Raw genomic sequence first — 21,323 nt, forward strand, 5'->3', positions numbered from 1 at the left:
AAGTATTAGTATGTTTTATTTCCATTTGTCTTGAGATAGTTTTAAATTTCCTTTTTGACTTTTTCTTTGACCCAATTTTTTTCAAGATTGTGTTGTTTAATTTCCACATATTTGTGAATTTTCAAGTTTTACTTCTTTTAAAAATTTCTTCCAGTTTTATTGAGATAAAATAGATGTACACCACTATGTAATTTTAATGTGTACAGCATAATCACTTGGCTTTTATATATTGTGAAATGATTACCACAATAAGTTAATGTCCAACATCTCATGTAGAAACAAATATAAGAAAAAATAGTATTTTTGCCTTGTGATGAGAGTTCCTAGCATCTACTCTCTTAATAATGTTCAAATATACTATATAGTTATACATCAGTATTAACTCTAGTCATCATGTTGTAGATTACATGCCCAGTACTCATTTATTAACTGGACATTTGTACCTTTGTGCCTCCTTCATCAGATTCTTCCACCCTGCCACCTCTCATCTCTGGTAACCACAAACCTGATTTCTTTTTCTATGAGTAGTTTGTTTTAAAGATTCAACATATAAGAGAGATCAAACAGTATTCGTCTTTCTCTTTTCTGACTTACATTACTTTGCACAATACTCTCAATTCCAACCATGTTGTCACCAATAGCAGGATTTCCTTCCTTTTAATGGCTAAATATTATTCCATTGTATATATACATCAAAACTTTTTTATACATTCATTCATCAATGAACCCTAAGCTTGTTTCCATATCTTGGTTATTATAAATAATGCTGCTATTAATATGGGGGTCAAGATATCTCTTAGACAAAATGTTTCCATTTCCTTTTAATGTATTTCCAGAAGTGGAGTTTCTGTATCATATGGTAGTTCTATTTTTAATTTTTTGAGGAACCTCCATACTGTTTTCCATATTGGCTGTAACAATTTACAATTCCACCAGTAATGCAAGTGTTTCCTTTCTCCACATTCTTGCCAGAATTTGCTAGCTTTATCTTTTTTTAAAATAATAATCATTCTGACAGGTATGAGGTGATATCTGATTGTGGTTTTGACTTACATTTCTCTTATGATTAGCTATGATCAACTTTTCATGTACTTTTTGACCATTCATATATCTTATTTGGAAAAATGTCTTTGCAGATCCTTTGCCTGTTTAAACTATTGGAATATTTGTATTTTTTTTCTATTTTGCATGAGTTTTTAAATATGTTTTGGATATTAACCCCTTATCAAATATATGGTTTACAAATATTTCTTCCCATTCCATAGGTTGTTTTTTCATTTTGTTGATCCTTTTTGAAAAATTGCAGTACAGTTGAATTCTAATATTATATTAGTTTCAGGTATACAGCATAATGGTTCTGTACTTTTACAAATTATACTTGATTAAAAGTTATTACAAGATAATGGCTATAATTCCCTGTGCTATGCAATATATCCCTGTTGCTTATCTATTTTATACAGAGTAATTTGTATCTCTTAATCCCATACCACTAATTTGTCCCTCCACTCCCCCCCCTCCTTTGGTAACCACGAGTTTGTTTTCTATATCTGTGAGTCTGTTTCTGTTTTGCATATACATTCATTTGTATGTATTTTTAGATTCCACATATAAGTGATATCTTACAGTATTTGTCTTTGTCTGACTTATGTCACTGAGCATAATATTCTCTAGGTCTATCCACATTCCTGAAAATGGCAGAACTTCATTCTTTTTTATGGCTAAGTAATATTCCATTGTGTAAATATATCACATCTTCTTTATCCGTCCATCTGTTGATGAACAATTTGGGTTGCTTCTGTGTCTTGGCTATTGCAGATAGTGCTGCTGTGAACACTGGGGTACATGTGTCTTTTAAAATTAGTGTTTTCATATTCTTCAGATATACACCCAGAAGTGGAATTGCTGGGTAATATGGTAGTTCTATTTCTAGTTTATAGAGAAACCTCTGTAATGTTTTCCAGAGTGGCTGCATCATTTTACATTCCTACTGATATTGTACAAGGGTTCCCTTTTCTCCACATTCTCTCCAACATTTGTTACCTGTAGACTTTTTGATGATAGCCATTCTGCCTGCTATGAGGTGATAGCTCATTGCTGTTTTGATTTGCATTTCTTTCACAATTTGTGATGTTGAGCATCTTTTCATGTGCCTGTTGGCTATCTGTGTATCTTCTTTGGAGAAATGTCTATTCAGGTCTTCTGCCCATTTTTTAATCAGGTTGTTTGTTTTTTGATAGAGTTGTATGAGCTGTTTATATATTCACTCCTATTCTTATTTTTGAAGGACAGTTTTCTAGGTATATGTAATTGGTTGGCAGTTGTGTGTGTGTTATTTTTAATTTTAGCACTTTGAATATACCATCACACTCCCTTTTGATGTGCAAGGTTTGTGCTGAAAAATCTTACGTTACAAGTTGCTTTTCTTTTCTGCTTTCAAAATTCTGTTTTACTTGGAATTTTGACTATTTGATTATGATGTATCTTAGTGTGGATTTCTTTGCTTTTATTTGATTGGCTTCCTTTGGGCTTCTTGTATCTGGATGGCCCTTTCCTTTCAGAGATCTGGGAAGTTTTCAGCCATTATTCCTTTGACTAAGATTTCTTGTCTTTTCTCTCTTTACTTTCTGCAATACTCATAATGCATATATTGGTCTGTTTCATGGTGTTTCATAAGTCCCTGAATCTTTATTCATTCTTTTTCAATTTATTTCTTTTTATTCTCTGACTGACCTATTTTCAAGAACCCTTCTTTGAGTTTGATAATCAAACCAATTTCTTCTGGTTGATCTAGCCTGCTCTTGAACCTCTTTAATTAAAAATTCAGTTTAGCTCCACAATTTCTCTTTGGTACTATAAGGATATTTTCTATTTCTTTGTTGAAATTTTCTCTTTGTTCATACTTTAAAAAAAATTATTTATTTTTTATTTATTTTTGGCTGTGTTGGGTCTTCATTTCTGCACATGGGCTTTCTCTAGTTGCGGTGAGTGGGGGCTACTCTTCGTTGCAGTGCATGGGCTTCTCACTGGGGTGGCCTCTCTTGTTGTGGAGCACGGGCTCTAGGCATGTGGGCTTCAGTAGTTGTGGCTCATGGGCTCTAGAGCACAGGCTCAGTTGTTGTGGCACACGGGCTTAGTTGCTCCATGGCATGTGGGATCCTCCTGGACCAGGGACTGAACCTATGTCCCCTGCATTGGCAGGCGGACTCCCAACCACTGTGCCACCAGGGAAGTCCCCATGCATTATTCTCTTGACCTCAGCAAATATCTTTCCAACAGTAATTTTGAATTCTCTGTCAGCTAAATCAATGACTCTATTTCATTAAGGTTGGTATCTGGAGATTTATCTTACTCCATTTTTGAGGAGATCTTTTACAAATTTTTCATTTTCTTTCACTCTTTGTGTTGGTCTCTGTTCATTAGACAATGTAGGCACCTCTCCTAGTCTTCAAGGATTGGCCTTGTTACAGAGAAGACCTCCTACCAATCTGCTCAGCTTGAGATTCTGGGTATCTCCTTCCTTTCCCAGAGCAAATCAGCTTTGATTTTGTTAGATCACTCTATGGTGAATGGGGGCAGGAGGGTGAAACTATAGCATCTATTAACCCCAAACCACCATCTCCATTCTCCCTAGGTGGCTAGACTGCACCAGATCCATTGGAGCTCTAAGACTAGTAAGACAGATGACAGTCCTTTGGACAACCCTGGAGAAGTTGGGGTACTGGATGCATGGATCAATTCTTTCCCTCACGAGAAGGAAACTGAGACTTGGGATTTTTCTTCCACTCACTGTATGCTGAGCAGAGGGGAGGATATATGGTATCTACCAGTCCAAACCAAAATCTACATTCTTGTGGTGGCTCGACTGTGCCAGACCTGTCAGAACTCCATAACAGGCAAGACAGAAGTCAGTACTCTGGGGACTCCGCCTTAAAAAGTTCGGATCTTGGACACACAATCCAACCCTTTCCCTTTGGTGGGAGAATCTGGTAGCTAGGGGGTCTCTTTCTGATCATAAGGTGTTGAAACAGTGGCAGGAATTGCTGCAATAAGATGTTCCAAATCTCCCTATTGTCTTTGTTAAGTATGGCTTTGCATTCTGTCAGGGTACAGGATCCTTTTCAAATATATTCTGGATTTTTCAAAAAGCAAATTAGTCCACAGATTGTTGCTGAATCAGTGTTTGTAGGGGAATGGAAGGTACAGGGCTTCCTACTCAGCCATCTTGTTTATATCACTCTTTTTGTATTTTAAAGTCATTTTCTTAGCGGTTACTCTGGGAGTTATGAGAAACACCTTAAACTTACAACCTTCTAGCTTGAAACAAGATCAGCTTTGTTTCAATATTATACAAAATCTTTGTTCCTATATAGCTCTGTTACATCCCCTTTTTGTTGTTAATGTCACTAATTGCATCTTTATACTTTACACTTTTACATAGATTTATAATCAATGTTTTATGCATTTGCAATTTAAATCATATGTAAAAAGAGGAGAAACATACTAAAAGGCAATAATACTAGCTTATATATTTACCTGTGTATATATCTTTACCAGTGTTCTTTTTATTTTCAAATGGTTTCAAGTTACTGTCTAGTGTTATTTCATTTCATTTTGAATGACTCCCTTTAGTATTTCTTGTAGGGCAGGTTTACCAGCAGTGAATTCTTTCAGCTTTTGCTTATTTGGGAGTGTTTAAATTTTCTTTCTTTAAAAAAAAATATTCTCCTTGTTTTAAAGGATAGCTTTGCTGGATATCAATTATTTGGTTGACAGTTTTTTTTTTTTCTTTCAGCACTTTAAATGTCATCCCACTTCTTTCTGTTTTCCATGGTTTCTGTTGAGAAACTTGATGCTAATATTGTTGAGTATAACTAGTACATGATAAATTGCTTCTCTCTTGCTGCTTTCAGTATTTTTTTCTTTGGCTTTCAACACTGATTATAATGTGTCTCAGTGTGGATCTCTTTGTTTATATTACTTGGAGTTCACTGAGCTTTTTGTATGTGTAGATCATGTATTTTATCAACTTTGGGAAGTTTTTAAGCATTATTTCTTCAAATGATCGCCTCTCCTTTCTCTCTCTCCTCTCCTTCTGGGACTCCCATTATCACATTGTGTGTTGGTACATTTTATAGTGTCCCACAGGTCTATTAGGTTCTGTTCATTTTTCCTCACTTTTTTTTTTCTGCTCCTCCTCATACTGAATATTTTCAATTGTCCTATCTTCCTGTTTGTTGATTCTTTTCTGCTTGCTCCAATATGCTGTTGAAACCCTCTAGTAAATTTTAAAATTTCAGTTATTGTATTTTTCAGCTCCAGAATTTCTATTTGGGTTCCTTTTAATTATATTTTTCTCTTTATCAATGTTCTCTATTTGGGGGATATCATTTTCCTGGTTCCCTTTAGTTCTTTTCCATGGTTTCCTTTAGCTCTTTGAGTATATTTAAGACAGTTGGTTTAAAATCTTTCAGTAGTAAGTGCAATGTGTGGGCTTCCTCAGGGATAGTTTCTGTCAATTTATTTATTTCCCTTTTAATGGGACATACTTTCTTGTTCCTTTGCATGTCTCATTTTTTGGTTAAAACTGAACATTTTGAGTATTATAATGTGGTAACCATAGAAATCACATTCTCCTCTCTCTGCAGTTGTTGTTTCTTACTGGGGGTTCTTGTTGTTTGCTTAGTGACTATTTTTTAAAGCAATTTTTTTTCTAATTTTAAAAGATCATATTCTCTGTTTTATATGGTCTCTGATGTCTCTGTTTCTTTGGCTGGTGGTCAGATGATGATTTATTGGTGATTTATGTAAACACCTAAGTTAAAAAAAAAACACAGCAAAACTGTTCTGGTCTTTGCAGATAGGCCCTGTCTAGGGGCACCCTTTCAAGACTAAGCCAGTCTATTTACTATGCTGCCTTAGCCTTCACTACCTGCTTGCACTGAACCTAAAGATCAGCCTGGGGTGAAAGCTAAGTGTCTTCTCAGACTTTATCTGAGCATATGTACTATCCTGGGCAAACTTTTAGATTCCTTGTTAATATGAAGAAAATTTGTTGTTTTTCTTCTTTTTCTTTTTCTTTTATTATGAATAGTTTCTGTTTAACTTCTCTTCAACTTCAGTAACACATTCTTCTGCTGTGTTCTTTCTTCTGGTAAGTCCATTCAGTTAATCCTTTATAATATTTTTATTAATAGGCTTTACTTTTTAGAGCAGATTTAGGTTTACAGAACATGAGAGTTTTTTCAAAGTCATTATTCCCCAAAGTAACTCTCCAGCTTTTCCTCCCAGACTCTTACCATGCTGATGTCTGTCCAGCTGTAATCTTTTGTCTCCAGTGGCAGAAGCTCGTTCATTTACTTTTCTATGTTTTCAAGGTATGCCCTCTACATGGCCATTTTTCTGCCCTGAAAGAGTAAGTATATGAAACAAATCAAGTGTGTTACATCATTCCTTTTGTTTTGTTTTGTTTTTTGTTTTTGTTTGTTTGCTTGTTTTGGCCATGCCATGAGGGTTGTGGAATCTTAGTTCCCTAACTAGGGATAAAGGCTGGGCCCACAGCAGTTAAAGTACAAAGTCTTACCCACTGGACCACCAGGGAATCCCCACATCATTCTTTTTTTTTAATGCTTAAAATATATTTTAATAAGTTGATGTTGCAACAGTGCTCCATTTCTCAGAAAAACTCCAAAGGTATAAGGAATGAATCAAACATGGTACACCAGTGAAAAAAGGACAGCATAACTACCCAAGATAGGCAAGGCTTAACACTACTGTCTGACCTTCAGCATACAACAACCCTATTCCCAGAAAGGTCAACATTGACAAACACAATTCTTTATGAACAAAGTCCACTCTGTCCTTCCAGAAACCAAGTGTCCACAACTGAATGCAGACTGGTGTCTTAAACAGCCACTGTGCTGGTAAGGAAGGTGGGGTAAATTTAAGTTAAAGTGCCTTAAAGCTCTCCTACTTTGCTCCAGTCACATTTTCCTTGATTCAGCATTTGTTTCCTGTAAGCCTTTGAATATTTTCCAGAGTTCTGACAAAGTTGATACTAACAGTTTATGCTCACTTTTTTTGTTTGTTTGTTTCTGTGAAAGGATGGGACCTTGGAATTTCTTACTCTGCTATTTTCACTAATGTCATCTCTTTTGATGCATTTTTACCTACAACATTCAAGGCCCTCAAATATTGACTATTATGTATCTTATTTCTACCACTTTTATTTAAGCAGCCACTTTTACTTAACAACCTATGTTTCAGCCAAACTCTATTTACTGCTTCATCTATATACCCTATGCTTTCCTGTCTTAGTGATTTGCTTCATGTTGTTTTTTTTGTTTAGAATCTGTCAATCAATAGAATCTGCACATCAGTGGAAGCGCTTCAAGGGGCCTATGAACATATAAAAATTATATGTAAAACTTTGTGAGTCTGGGAATATGTGATTTTTTTCTGGAGGGGAGTGTCCTTAGATTCTCAAAAGAGTGTGTGACTGAAATAAAGCAACAAAAGGTAACAATTACTTGCTCAGGCTGTCCTTGCTTTCCTCTCCCCTTTTAAATAAAATAAATCCTACCCATTCTTTTTTTTTTTTTTTTTTTTTTTTTTTTTTTGCAGTATGCGGGCCTCTCACTGCTGTGGCCTCTCCCGTTGCGGGGCACAGGCTCCGGATGCGCAGGCTCAGCGGCCATGGCTCACAGGCCCAGCCGCTCCGTGGCATGTGGGATCTTCCCGGACCGGGGCACGAACCCGTGTCCCCTGCATCGGCAGGCAGACTCTCAACCACTGCGCCACCAGGGAAGCCCAATCCTACCCATTCTTTAGTGCCCAGGTTTTTGTTTGTTTGTTTGTTTGTTTGCGGTACATGGGCTTCTCACTGTTGTGGCCTCTCCCGTTGTGGAGCACAGGCTCTGGACCTGCAGGCTCAGCGGCCACAGCTCAAGGGCCCAGCCACTCCATGGCATGTGGGATCTTTCTAGACTGGGGCACAAACCTGCGTTCCTGGCATCGGCAGGTGGACTCTGAACCACGGCGCCAACAGGGAAACCCCTTGAGTGCCCAGTTTAAATGTTATCTCCTTCATGATACCTCCCTTTTTATCTGGAAATAATCTCTTCTTTGGCTTAATTCTCAGACTCACTTTATGTCTAAGCTTTTAAAGTGCTTTTCATTTTCTATCATGTGTTACAATTATAAATATATATATATTTTTAAAATATTTATTTATTTATTTTTGGCTGTGATGGGTATTCGTTTCTGTACGTGAGCTTTCTTCTAATTGCGACGAGCGGAGACCACTCTTCATCACGGTGTGCGGGCCTCTCACTGTCGTGGCCTCTCTTATTGCAGAGCACAAGCTCCAGGCGCGCAGGCTCAGTAGTTGTGTCTCACGGGCCCAGTTGCTCCGCAGCATGTGGGATCTTCCCAGACCAGGGCTCGAACCTGAGTCCCCTGCATTGGCAGGCAGATTCTCAACCACTGCGCCACCAGGGAAGCCCATGAATATATTTTTAATGGAAAGAGTTTTGGAGTTGGACATATATGGATTTGAATCTTGGTTCTATGACAATAATTTTGTGGCCTTGGACAAGACACTGAACCTCTCTTAAGTTTTATTGGTAAAAGAGTGATGATAATAATATCTAGGCTGTGGTATTTTTGTGGGGATGAAATTAAATATGCTAAAATATGTTAAACACCACGTTCTTTCTGGCAGATAGTGGATGCCCAATAAATGTGAATTGTTGTATCAGTTAGCAATACTTTCATCTGCAAGTAACAAAAACTTCACTAATAATTATTTAAACCATAGAACATTTTGTTTACTTATCAAGAACTTTGGAGGATATTGTTCTATGGTTCATTCAGTGGCTCAATTATGTCAGGAAGCACTTCAACTATTTCTATCCTGTTGTTCCATCACTTTCAGTATATGGCATTTTTGTCTTCATTCTTATTGTCTTATGGTTGCAAGATAGCTGCTGCAGCTGCAAGAAAACCATCCTCACATTTATATGGAAAAAGGAGAGAGGTGTAAAGTTTTCTTCTCATTAATCTGGAGGAAACCTAGCAAAATCTTCCACAGCGACTTCCAAAAGACTTCCCTTTAAATTTTGCACAGAACTTCATCATATAACCACTTTTAATTGCATGGAAGTCTGGGAAAGTAAATATTTGACAAAGGAAAATGGGAATGGAATTTTGAATCACTTAAACTAATCATGATTCATCTCTTGAGGTTGGGATATATTGTGATTCCAAACAAAAGTGAAGTGCTGTTAGCAAGTAAGAGGAGGACAGTAGCTCTTGAGTAGGCAATGAAATTCCTTTTGCCCTTTTACATCTTTATTCTTTTGCTGTGTGCTGCTGAAGGGCAGGGTCCATGTTTTCATTCTTTCCATAAACCCAGCATGTAATATAGTACTTAGCATATAGTAGATGCTTCTTGACTGTTCAATCAGTACAAACCAACCTGGTTGTTGTGTTTGAATTCTCCATGACTGATCATTATTACCCTTGTTAGGAAAACAAGCATTAACTATAAGAATTATATAAAAGTCTACAGTTTTTAGTTCCTGAAGAAATCTTTCAGAATATTGACTTCTGGGCAGAGAGGTCAATTGCATTGCTATGCTAGGCTGTCTATTTTGTGTGTGATTTCCAAAGCTTGTTTGGATTTGGTAAAAGGTCTTTGTTTTGGCCTTGATCAGTGATATTTACATAAATTTGGTACTCTTTGTTGTTCTAAATGATCTATTGACGTATTTGTGGGGGTTTGATCTCTTGTGTCTTGATGAGATCAGAAGTCCCTTTCTCCTGAATGGCTCCAAATGTTGATTACACAGCTCATTTGAGCACCAGAAGTGGGAGAAGCAAGAGGACATGACCTATTTACTCACTGGAAAAGGGAATCCATGGTTTTTGCAAATGCAATAAGGAGATAGTACTTTTGGGGACACAGGTAGAGAGCCAGGGAGAGAAGCATTTCTTTTTGTTTTTAAAACTGTTCAAAGATTAAAATTAGGGCTTCCCTGGTGGCGCAGTGGTTGAGAATCCGCCTGCCGATGCAGGAGACACGGGTTCGTGCCCTGGTCCGGGAAGATCCCACATGCCGCGGAGCAACTAAGCCCGTGAGCCATGGCCGCTGGGCCTGTGCGTCCGGAGCCTGTGCTCCGCAACGGGAGAGGCCACAACAGTGAGAGGCCCGCATACCGCAAAAAAAAAAAAAAAAAAAAAAAAAAAAAGATTAAAATTAAAATCTTCATCAAATTGAAAGCTTCTTCCTATAGCTTTCTCCAAGCCGAGAACGCTTGGACTATCATTCATCTCTTTGAGTTTCCATTTCTTCATGTGTTAAAAGGGACTAAGGGTATTACCTACCTCATATATTGTGATGATCAGATGAGACAATGTATGGGAAAGTTCTTTGTAGACCACATAGTGGATTGTACAAGTACTTTACATGACTTTTCTCAGCTTTAGGCCCACTACCTCTGTGAAGCTAATCCCAATCCAGAGTGACCTTGCTCTTATAGAGTAAGAGTGGCTCACACGACATCCTAAAGTTTCCAACATCATTTCAGAAATCTAGTGGCTCTGGAAGCAAGAGAAAAAGACTGATGTGGGTTGAAAAGTGTTTGCCTTTGAAATACCTGTAGTGGTAGTCACTTTGAGTCTAAGCCATTATTCATGCAGGGCTGGTCTTCACTGTTGGGCCAGGCCTTCAGGGGATTTGTCTTACTTTTGCTGTTTAGAGAAGAAGAATAAGGAAACAGCTTTATGCTGGCACCTAACATTTGGAAGAAAACCAGTTAGTGCCATGAACTATTTACAACCCCATAGACAGTTACAGGCAGAAGGGCAGGTTAATCATGGGAGTCTGACAGGCACTGAGGCACAAGGCAGAGGTGCTTCAGAGGTGAATTTCTGCATGGTAACGAGGAGAGATGTTCTCCCTATGTATAATAAAGTGTGATTTTGCTGCTCTGAGAATGACAGGGAATCCAGGAGTGCTTTGAGAAAAAGAAAGTTTACAGCCTTGGGGCACCTACAAATACCCGCTTACTTATAGTGAGTCTTGGCAGCAGTGGCAGTGGGGAGGTGCTTCTTGCAAATAGCTTTAAGAGCAGTGGGCGCTGCTTGTGGGTAGTGACCTTTATAAACCTTCATAAGTCTTAGGTTTTGGAGCCCCCATCCATCATTATATCAAATATAATAAAAGACACCCACAGTACACATGAAATATAATTTTATTACTGTAAACAATTATAAAAGATTTTTTAAATGTTACTTTTGAAATTACTTGGCTACAGTGAACTCCTTTAATTTACAATGGGCTATGATTTCTAAGTAATCATTATGCATACTTGGGAATTCTTGTAAAGTGAGAAAATATAACCCACAAATTGTTTTCAAATGTAATGCAAGTTTTTATGAATATTAAACGTAACTTTGATTGAAGTTTGCATATATTAAGCATTTATTTCCACACTGTAGGGTTTTTTTTTCATGTTTCAGAGCCAGAAAGAATAAAATGACCCTAATTATGGAATTGGATACCTAAGCTGTGTGAACACTGGTGGTGAACACATGTGAGACACCCCCAAGGACTCCCAGAAATACCTGGGAGAAGTTTTCAAAGACCTGAAGTCTTGCATTGTGCAGGTGTGGAAAGAGCTGATGACACTTGGGTTATTACTATCAGGTTACCCATACTTGTCCTGTAGGCAGATGAGACTGAGAGAAACTCAAGTTATAGACCTAAAATATGTGACAATGGATTGGCCTAGGAGTAAGCAGTTACCAATCAGCTCAAAAGAAACTCAGTGAAAAAACAAAGAAAAAAAGGCCAATAGATTGTGGCCCCTTATTGAGAACTATGGTAAAATCTTGCTTTCTCTCTTGGTCAGATTGGCTGCCTCAGGAAGGATTCTGTGCTAACGTTTCTTGAACCAGAAACCTAGAAGTCATTTTGACTCCTTCACCTTCCCTTAAACCCTATGTCTAATCCCTCATTAAGTTTTCTGGATTTTACCTCTAAAACATCCTGAATCCATTAACTTTTTTTCTACCTCCTCTGCCAATACTCTGGTCCAAGATATCATCATTTCTCTCCTGGAATGCTGCAAGTTTCCTAACCTGTATCCCTGCTTCCACACTTACTTACCTACTTATATGCATGTAGAAATGCATATGCACTCTATCTATTGTCCATCGTCCACATAGCATCCACAGTTAGCTTTTAAAAATGTAAGCCAGATCATGTCATTTTCTTCTTAAAACACTCCAATAGCTTTCTATCTCACTTGGAATAAAATCCAAATAGACTGTATATAATTTGGCCTCTGTCTATCTCACTAGCTTCATGCCCCACCACTCTCCTTGAGATCTGCAATACTCTAGCCACGATGGTCTTCTCTTAAACCATCAAGATACTTCCTACTACAGGGCCTCTGCACATGATTTTCTCTCTGCCTAGATTAGTCAACCTTCCAAGTACCCATGCCTAACTCTTATACTTTGGGTCTCAGTACTGGTCACCCAACTCAGAATCCTTCTCTGATCATGCTCTTTAATGTAGCTTTCACATTATTCTCCTAGTACTTTATTTATTTCAAAGAACTTGTTATAATTTATAAATACTTTCTTCATATGTTACTTTACTTATTTTTGGTTAGTCACCTGAAGTAAGCTCTATGACAGCAGGGACTGTGACTTTCTTGTTCACTCTCTTCTCACAGTAGGTGCTCAATAAATACTTGTTGAAAGAATTAGTACAGCATATTACATCAAGCTTGTTTACTAGTTATTTTCATGTGTATGTCCTAGCTCCGCCTGCTGCATTAGAATACAACCAGCAAAAATTGACCCAGGTAATGTGTGAGATAATAAAGAAAGAAGGAGACAACTTCTGGGAAACCAATTGTCTTGCAGATGGAGTGGGTGACTAGAACACCATCAAATGGCTCAGTAAATAGCTCACAGAGGGCATAAGTTTCACCTGATTCTTCAACAGTGTTTAGGAAATTATGCTGAGGAGAGAAGAATGAAAAGTTTTCAGGTCTCAAACAGGGTGTCATCCTCATGGAAAGATTTGACACCCACTTATCCACCCATCTAGAGAAATGGAGGCTCTCTTCCCACTTGATTGTCAACATACTCATTTTTGTCTTGGGATTCCAGCTTGTATCTGATTCTGCCTGGTTTGGAAGTAGAAAATGAATATGATTATTCTTGTGTTTGGAACTGCTCGAGATCCCCATTTCAAAACTAATTAATGGCCCTGTATCCCCTTCTCCACATAGAAATGTAAAACCACAGTGCATTTCAGCTAGTGAGGCTATTTGGAGCTCTTAGTGCACCCCTTTTGTGTTATTGATGAAGAAACTGAGAGCCAGGGGAGAGAATTGATTTGGTCAAAAGAATGTCTGTTGACCCCCTCAAGCCAATTATTTTTCTCTTTCTAGCTTCATTATAAGCTCTTTAAGGAAAGTGACTATCTCTACATTTTATTTCCCTTAATGCCCAGCAGGGGGTTAATACAGAGTAGATCCCTATGTATTTATTGGCTGCCATATTATATTCAGTGGGTCACATTGTGAATACATTTTTGCCATTTAAGAAATCAGTCATGTCTTTCATTTCCTACCTATTTTTTTGTTTATGAATTAAAACTCTAGCAGATAGGTTTAAAGGTAAGTGATACTATTTCATAGAAAACAATATTGGAGAATTAAACTTCTCATCCTTTAGCTCTCTTTAGTCTATCTTCTCCCTTTATACCTATGACCAGAATCGTTTTTTTGTCCATAACATAGGTTGCTCTAGAAAAGCCAGTTACAAACTGCCTTTTGTTCATTCATTTATTCATGCATTAATTCAATACATATGTCCCAATGGCATGCTATGTATGGCAGAGAGAAATACATAAATGCAATACAAGAATGTTAGGAGTGCTATGATGGAAAGTCAGACAACTGTAGGGTCCAGTTGGGAAAACAGAAGATATTACATATTTTAAGCAGAAAGGAATCAATAAAGGCAATTGGTTATATTGAAGTTGGAAATATGAAAGAGCAAAGTGAGATAACCAGACAACCCAGAGATTAATAACTGCAGGAAATTGCTATGGCTGGAGGAATAAAAAATCTATGGAAGGAAGTTATGAACAACCAGTTTTTGAATCTTTGAGAAGGAGACATGGCATGCTGGACTGCTGAAGAGTAAATGCAACTTAAGGGGTATAAGGACCCCTGAGGGAATATGGTTCAATGGATATTAGTCCAAGGGTTGCAGCCTATTGATGAGAAATTGACTCTGATTGTCAAGGGAAAATGACTTAGCCGCTGCTATGAAGGGACACAGTGAGACTGGGTGCTGGTATTTCAGAGAGAAGCTACTGGATGTGTTGATATCTATTCTCAGATATCACTCTAGTTGCCTTCCGTTGGCAGAGTGTAACTAAAAGTCAGTTGGCAAGTGGTCTGGGAAGGGTGGTGTGCAGAATCCATTACAGACCAGTATACAGAATAGTGCAGGTGAAGCTGAGAGACAATAGATAAATAGCCAGCATAGCAATTAAAGACTAACTAAATCTGAATGAGATACTATAACAAAGATGGCAGAGAAGAAGGACGTTCTCTCACTCCCTCTTACAAGAGCACCAGAATCACAACTAACTGCTGAACAATCATCGACAGGAAGACACTGGAACTCACCAGAAAGATACCCCACAACCAAAGACAAAGGAGAAGCCACAATGAGACGGCAGGAGGGGGGCAATCACAATAAAATCAAATCCCATAATTGCTGGGTGGGTAACTGACAAACTGGAGAACGCTTATACAACAGAAGCCCACCCACTGGACTGAATGTTCTAAGCCCCACATCAGGTTTCCCAACCTTGGGGTACAGCAACGGGAGGAGGAAATCCTAGAGATTCAGAATTTGAAGACTAGCTTGATTTGATTACAGGACTTCAACAGGACTGGGGGAAACAAAGACTCCATGCTTGGAGGGCACACACAAAGTAGTGTGCACATTGGGACCCAGAGGAAGGGGCAGTGACCCCAGGGGAGACTGAACCAGACCTACCTGCTAGTGTTGGAGGGTCTCCTGCAGAGGCAGGGGGTGGCTGTGTCTCACCATGAGGACAAGGGCACTGGCAGTGGAAGTTCTGGGAAGTACTCCTTGGCATGAGCCCTCCCAGAGTCCACCACTAGCCCCAACAAAGAGCCCAGGTAGGCTCCAGTGTTGGGTCACCTCAGGCCAAACAACCAACAGGGAGGGAACCCAGCCCCATCCATCAGCAGACAAGTGGATTAAAGTTTTACTGAGCTCTGCCTACCAGAACAACAGTCAACTCTACCCACCACCAGTCCCTACCATCAGGAAGCTTGCACAAGTCTCTTAGATAGCCTCATCCACGAGAGAGCAGAGAGCAGAAGCAAAAAGAACTACAATCCTGCAGCCTGTGGAACAAAAACCACATTCACAGAAAGATAGACAAGATGAAAAGGCAGAGGGCTATGTACTAGATGAAGGAACAAGATAAAACCCCAGAAAAACAACTAAATGAAGTGGAGATAGGAAACTTTCCAGAAAAAGAATTCAGAATAATGATAGTGAAGATGATACAGGACCTTGGGAAAAGAATGGAGGCAAAGATCGAGAAGATGCAAGAAATGTTTAACAAAGACCTAGAAGAATTAAAGAAAAAAACAAAGAGAGATGAACAATACAATAACTGAAATGAAAACTACTCTAGAAGGAATCAAGAGCAGAATAAGCAAGGCAGAAGAACAGATAAGTGATCTGGAAGACAGAATGGTGGAACTCACTGCTGTGGAACAGAATAAAGAAAAAAGAATGAAAAGAAAGAAGACAGCCTAAGAGACCTCTGGGACACATTAAATGCAAAACCATTCGCATTATAAGGGTCACAGAGGAGAATAGAGAGAGAAAGGACCCAATAAAATATTTGAAGAGATTATAGTCGAACACTTCCCTAATATGGGAAAGGAAATAGCCACCCAAGTCCAGGAAGCACAGAGAGTCCCATACAGGGTAAACCCAAGGCAAAGCATGCCAAGACACATAGTAATCAAAGTGGCAAAAATTAAAGGCAAAGAAAAATTATTGAAGGCAGCAAGGGAAAAATGACAAATTACATACAAGGGAACTCCCATAAGTTTAAGAGCTGATTTCTCAGCAGAAAATCTACAAGCCAGAAGGGAGTGGTACGATATATTTAAAGTGATGAAAGAGAAGAACCTACAACCAAGATTACTCTACCCGGCAAGGATATCATTCAGATTCAAGAGAGAAATCAAAAGCTTTACAGAGAAGCAAAAGCTGAGAGAATTCAGCACCACCAAACAAGCTCAACAATAAATGCTAAAGGAACTTCTCAAAGTGAAAAACACAAGAAAAGAAAAGGACCTACAAAAACAAACCTAAAACCATGAAGAAAATGGTAACATACATATCGATAATTACCTTAAACTTGAATGGATTAAATGCTCCAACAAAAAGACATAGGCTTGCTGAATGGATACAAAACCAAGACCCACATATATGTTGTGTACAAGAGACCCACTTCAGACCTAGGGACACATAAACACTGAAAGTGAGGGGATGGAAAAGTATATTCCATGCAAATGGACATCAAAAGAAAGCTGGAGTAGCAATACTCATATTAGAAAAAATAGATTTAAAATAAAGAATGTTACAAGAGACAAGGAAGGGCACTACATAATGATCAAGGGATTAATTGAAGAAGAAGATATAACAATTATATATATGCACCCAACATAGGAGCACCTCAATACATAAGGCAACTGCTAACAGCTATAAAAGAGGAAATAGTGGGGGACTTTAACATCTCACTTACACCAATGGACAGATCATCCAAACAGAAAATTAATAAGGAAACACAAGCTTTAAATGACAAAATAGAGCAGATAGATTTAATTGATATTTATAATAAAATCCATCAAAAACCAGCAGATTACACTTTCTTCCCAAGGGCGCACGGAATATTCTCCAGGATAGATCACATCTAGCGTCACAAATCAAGTCTCAGTAAATTTAAGAAAATTGAAATCATATCAAGCATCTTTTCTGACCACAATGCTATGAGATTAGAAGTCAATTACAGGGAAAAAAACGTAAAAAACACAAACACATGGAGGCTAAAAAATACATTACTAAATAACCAAGAGATCACTGAAGAAATCAAACAGGAAATTTAAAAATACCTAGAAACAAATGAAAACAATGAAAACACAACAATTCAAAACCTATGGAATGCAGCAAAAGCAATACTAAGAGGGAAGTTTATAGCAATAAAATCCTACATCAAGAAACAACAAACATCTCAAGTAAACAATCTAAACTTACACCTAAGGAACTAGAGAAAGAAGAACAAACAAAACTCAAAGTTAGTAGAAGGAAAGAAATCATAAAAACCACAGCAGAAATAAATGAAATAGAAACAAACAAAAAATAACAAAGATCAATAAAACTAAAAGCTGGTTCTTTGAGAAGATAAACAAAATTGATAAACCATTAGCCAGACTCATCAAGAAAAAGAGGGAGAGGACTCAAATCATTAAAATTAGAAATGAAAAAGCAGAAGTTACAACAGACACTGCAGATATACAAAGCATCCTAGGAGACTAGGACAAGCAACTCTATGCCAATAAAATGGACAACCTGGAAGAAATGGACAAATTCTTAGAAGGTATAAGCTTCCAAGACTGAACCAGGAAGAAATAGAAAATATGAACAGACTAATACAAGTAATGTAATTGAAACTGTGATTAAAAATCTTTGTACAAACAAAAAGTCAGGGACAGATGGCTTACAGGTGAATTCTATCAAAATTTAGAGAAGAGCTAACATCTATCCTTCTCAAACTCTTCCAAAAAATGCAGAGGAAGGAACACTCTCAAACTCATTCTATGAGGCCACCATCATCCTGATACCAAAACCGGACAAAGATACTACAAAAAAAAAAATTGCAGACCAGTATCACTCATGAATTTAAATGCAAATATCCTCAACAAAATACTTTATTTTGAATCCAACAACACATTAAAAGGATCATACACCATGATCAAGTGGGATTTATGCCAGGGATGCAAGGATTCTTCAATATATGCAAATCAATCAATGTGATACACCATATTAAAAAACTGAAGAACAAAAACCATATGATCATCCTAACAGATGAAGAAAAAGCTTTCAACAAAATTCAACACCCATTTATGATAAAAACTCTGCAGAAAGTGTGCATAGTGGGAACCTGCAACAACATAATAAAGGCCATATAGGAGAAACTTTCAGCAAACATCATTCTCAATGGTGAAAAACTGAAAGCATTTCCTCTAAGATCAGGAACTAGACAACGATATCCACTCTTGCCACTATTATTCAACATAGTTTTGTAAGTCCCAGCCACTGCAATCAGAGAAAAAGAAATAAAAGGAATACAAATTTGAAAACAAGAAGAAAAACTGTCACTGTTTGCAGATGACATGATACTATACATAGAGAATCCTAAAGATTCCACCAAAAAATGACTAGAGCTAATTAATGAATTTGGTAAAGTTGCAGGATACAAAATTAATGCACAGAAATCTCTTGCATTCCTATACACTAATGATGAAGAATCTGAAAGAGAAATTAAGGAAACACTCCCATTTACCATTGCAACAAAAAGAATAAAATAGCTAGGAATAAACCTACCTTGTGAGACAAAAGGTCTCTTTGCAAAGAACTATAAGACACTGATGAAAGAAATTAAAGATGATACCAAGAGATGGAGAGATATACCATGTTCTTGGATTAGAAGAATCAATACTGTGAAAATGACTATAATTCCCAAAGCAATCTACAGATTCAATGCAATCCCTATCAAATTACCAATGGCTTTTGTTACAGAACTAGAACAAAAATCTTAAAATTTGTATGGAGACACAAAGACCCAATAGCCAAAGTGGTCTTGAGGGAAAAAAAACAGAGCTGGAGGAATCAGGCTCCCAGACTTCAGACTATACTACAAAGCTACAGTAATCATGACAATATGGTACTGCCACCAAAACAGAAATATAGGTCAATGAAACAAGACAGAAAGCCTAGAGATAAACCCACACACCTCTGGTCAACTAATCTATGACAAAGGAGGCAAGGATATACAATGGAGAAAAGACAGTCTCTTCCATAAGTGGTGCTGGGAGATATGGACAGCTACATGTAAAAGAATGAAATTAGAACACTCCCTAACACCATACACAAAAATAAACTCAAAATGTATTAGAGACCTAAATGTAAGACTGGACTCTATAAAACACTTAGTGGAAAACATAGGAAGAACACTCTTTGACATAAATCACTGCAAGATCTTTTCTGATCCACCTCGTAGAGTGATGGAAATAAAAAGAAAAATAAACAAATGGGACCTAATGAAACTTAAAAGTTTTTGCACAACAAAGGAAACTACAAACAAGATGGAAAGACAACCCTCAGAATGGGAGAAAATATTTGCAAACAAAGAAACTGACAAAGGAATAATCTCCAAAATATATAAACAGTTCATGCAGCTCAATATTAAACAAACAAACAAATCCAAAAATGGGCAGAAGACCTAAGTAGACATTTCTCTAAAGAAGACATACACATGGCCAAGAAGCACATGGAAAGCTGCTCAACACCACTCATTATTAGAGAAATGCAAATTAAAACTACAATGAGGTATCACCTCCCACAAGTTAGAGTGGGCATCATCAGAAAATCTACAACAACAAATGCTGGAGTGGGTGTGGAGAAAAGGGAACACTCTTTCAGTGTTGGTGGGAATGTAAATTGATACAGCCACTATGGAGAACAGTATCAGGTTCCTTAAAAAACTAAAAGTAAAATTATCTTATGACCCATCAATCCCACTACTGGGCATATACCCAGAGAAAACTATAATTCAAAAAGACACATGCGGGCTTCCTTGGTGGTGCAGTGGTTGAGAGTCCGCCTGCCGATGCAGGGGACATGGGTTCATGCCCTGGTCCAGGAAGATCCCACATGCCGTGGAGCAGTTAGCCCTGTGAGCCATGGCCGCTGAGCCTGCGCGTCTGGAGCCTGTGCTCCACAACTGGAGAGGCCACAACAGTGAGAAGCCCGCGTACCGCAAACAAACAAACAAACAAACAAACACATGCACCCCAATGTTCATTGCAGCACTATTTATAGTAGCCAGGACATGGAAGCAGCCTAAATGCCCATTGTCAGATAAATGGATAAACAAGATGTGGTACATATATACAATGGAATATTAACCATAAAAAGGAAGGAAATTGGGTCATTTGTAGAGACGTGGATGGATCTAGAAACTGTCATACAGAGTGAAGTAAGTCAGAAATAGCAAAACAGATATCGTATATTAACGCATATATGTGGAACATAGAAAAATGGTACAGATGAACCTGTTTGCAGGGCAGAAGTTGAGACACAGATGCAGAAAACAAATGTATGGACAGCAAGGGTGGAAAGTGGTTGTGGGGTGGTGGTGTGATGAATCGGGAGACTGGGATTGATATATATACACTAATATGTATAAAATGGATAACCAATAAGAACCTGCTGTATAAAAATAAATTAAATTAAATTAAAAATTCAGAATGAATATGGTAGTGATGAGGAGGATCAAATTAGCGTTAGAAATAATTAATTCCGTGTTAATCACTTTGAATAGGATTTTTAAGAGATTTAGAAAAGGAGAGGGGTAGGGATTGAGATGGGAAAGCATTCCAGGTGAGAGAAAAGGAAGAAAGAATGTATGGCTGCTGACAAGTACAAGGTATTGCCTGAGGAATAGCTTCAAGTTCTATGATTCTGGAGGGCAATGTACATGGAGGATGAAGTGTGAGATGGAAGCTAGAAAAGTTGGCAGGTGCCAGGTTACTGAGGACTTTGATCATGTGTGTTTAAGTGTTCAAACTTCAGTCTTTTGGCAGTAGAGAATTATTGAAAGGCTGTAAGTAGAAGAGGAAAATGGGTCTGATTTGTGTTTCAATAAGATCACTCTGGTGGCAGTGTAGAGAAGAGATGACATATTATAGGGATAAAGATTGGAGGCAGTTGGGCTGTTTTGGAGGCTGTTCATAGTAGAGAGGAGAGAGAAGGTGAACGAATCCAGTGGAACAGTAACAGGGAGATGGAGAAACATTTAAAAAGCGAAGGAGAGTTTGCAAACACTTCCTGATAGAAGCAGTTTTGTTCAGCTTTCGTCCCCCCTCAAAACAGTTCTGAAGGTTATAAAAGTT

This window comes from Kogia breviceps, chromosome X (genome assembly GCF_026419965.1).
Source record: "Kogia breviceps isolate mKogBre1 chromosome X, mKogBre1 haplotype 1, whole genome shotgun sequence".
Classification (NCBI taxonomy): domain Eukaryota; kingdom Metazoa; phylum Chordata; class Mammalia; order Artiodactyla; family Physeteridae; genus Kogia; species Kogia breviceps.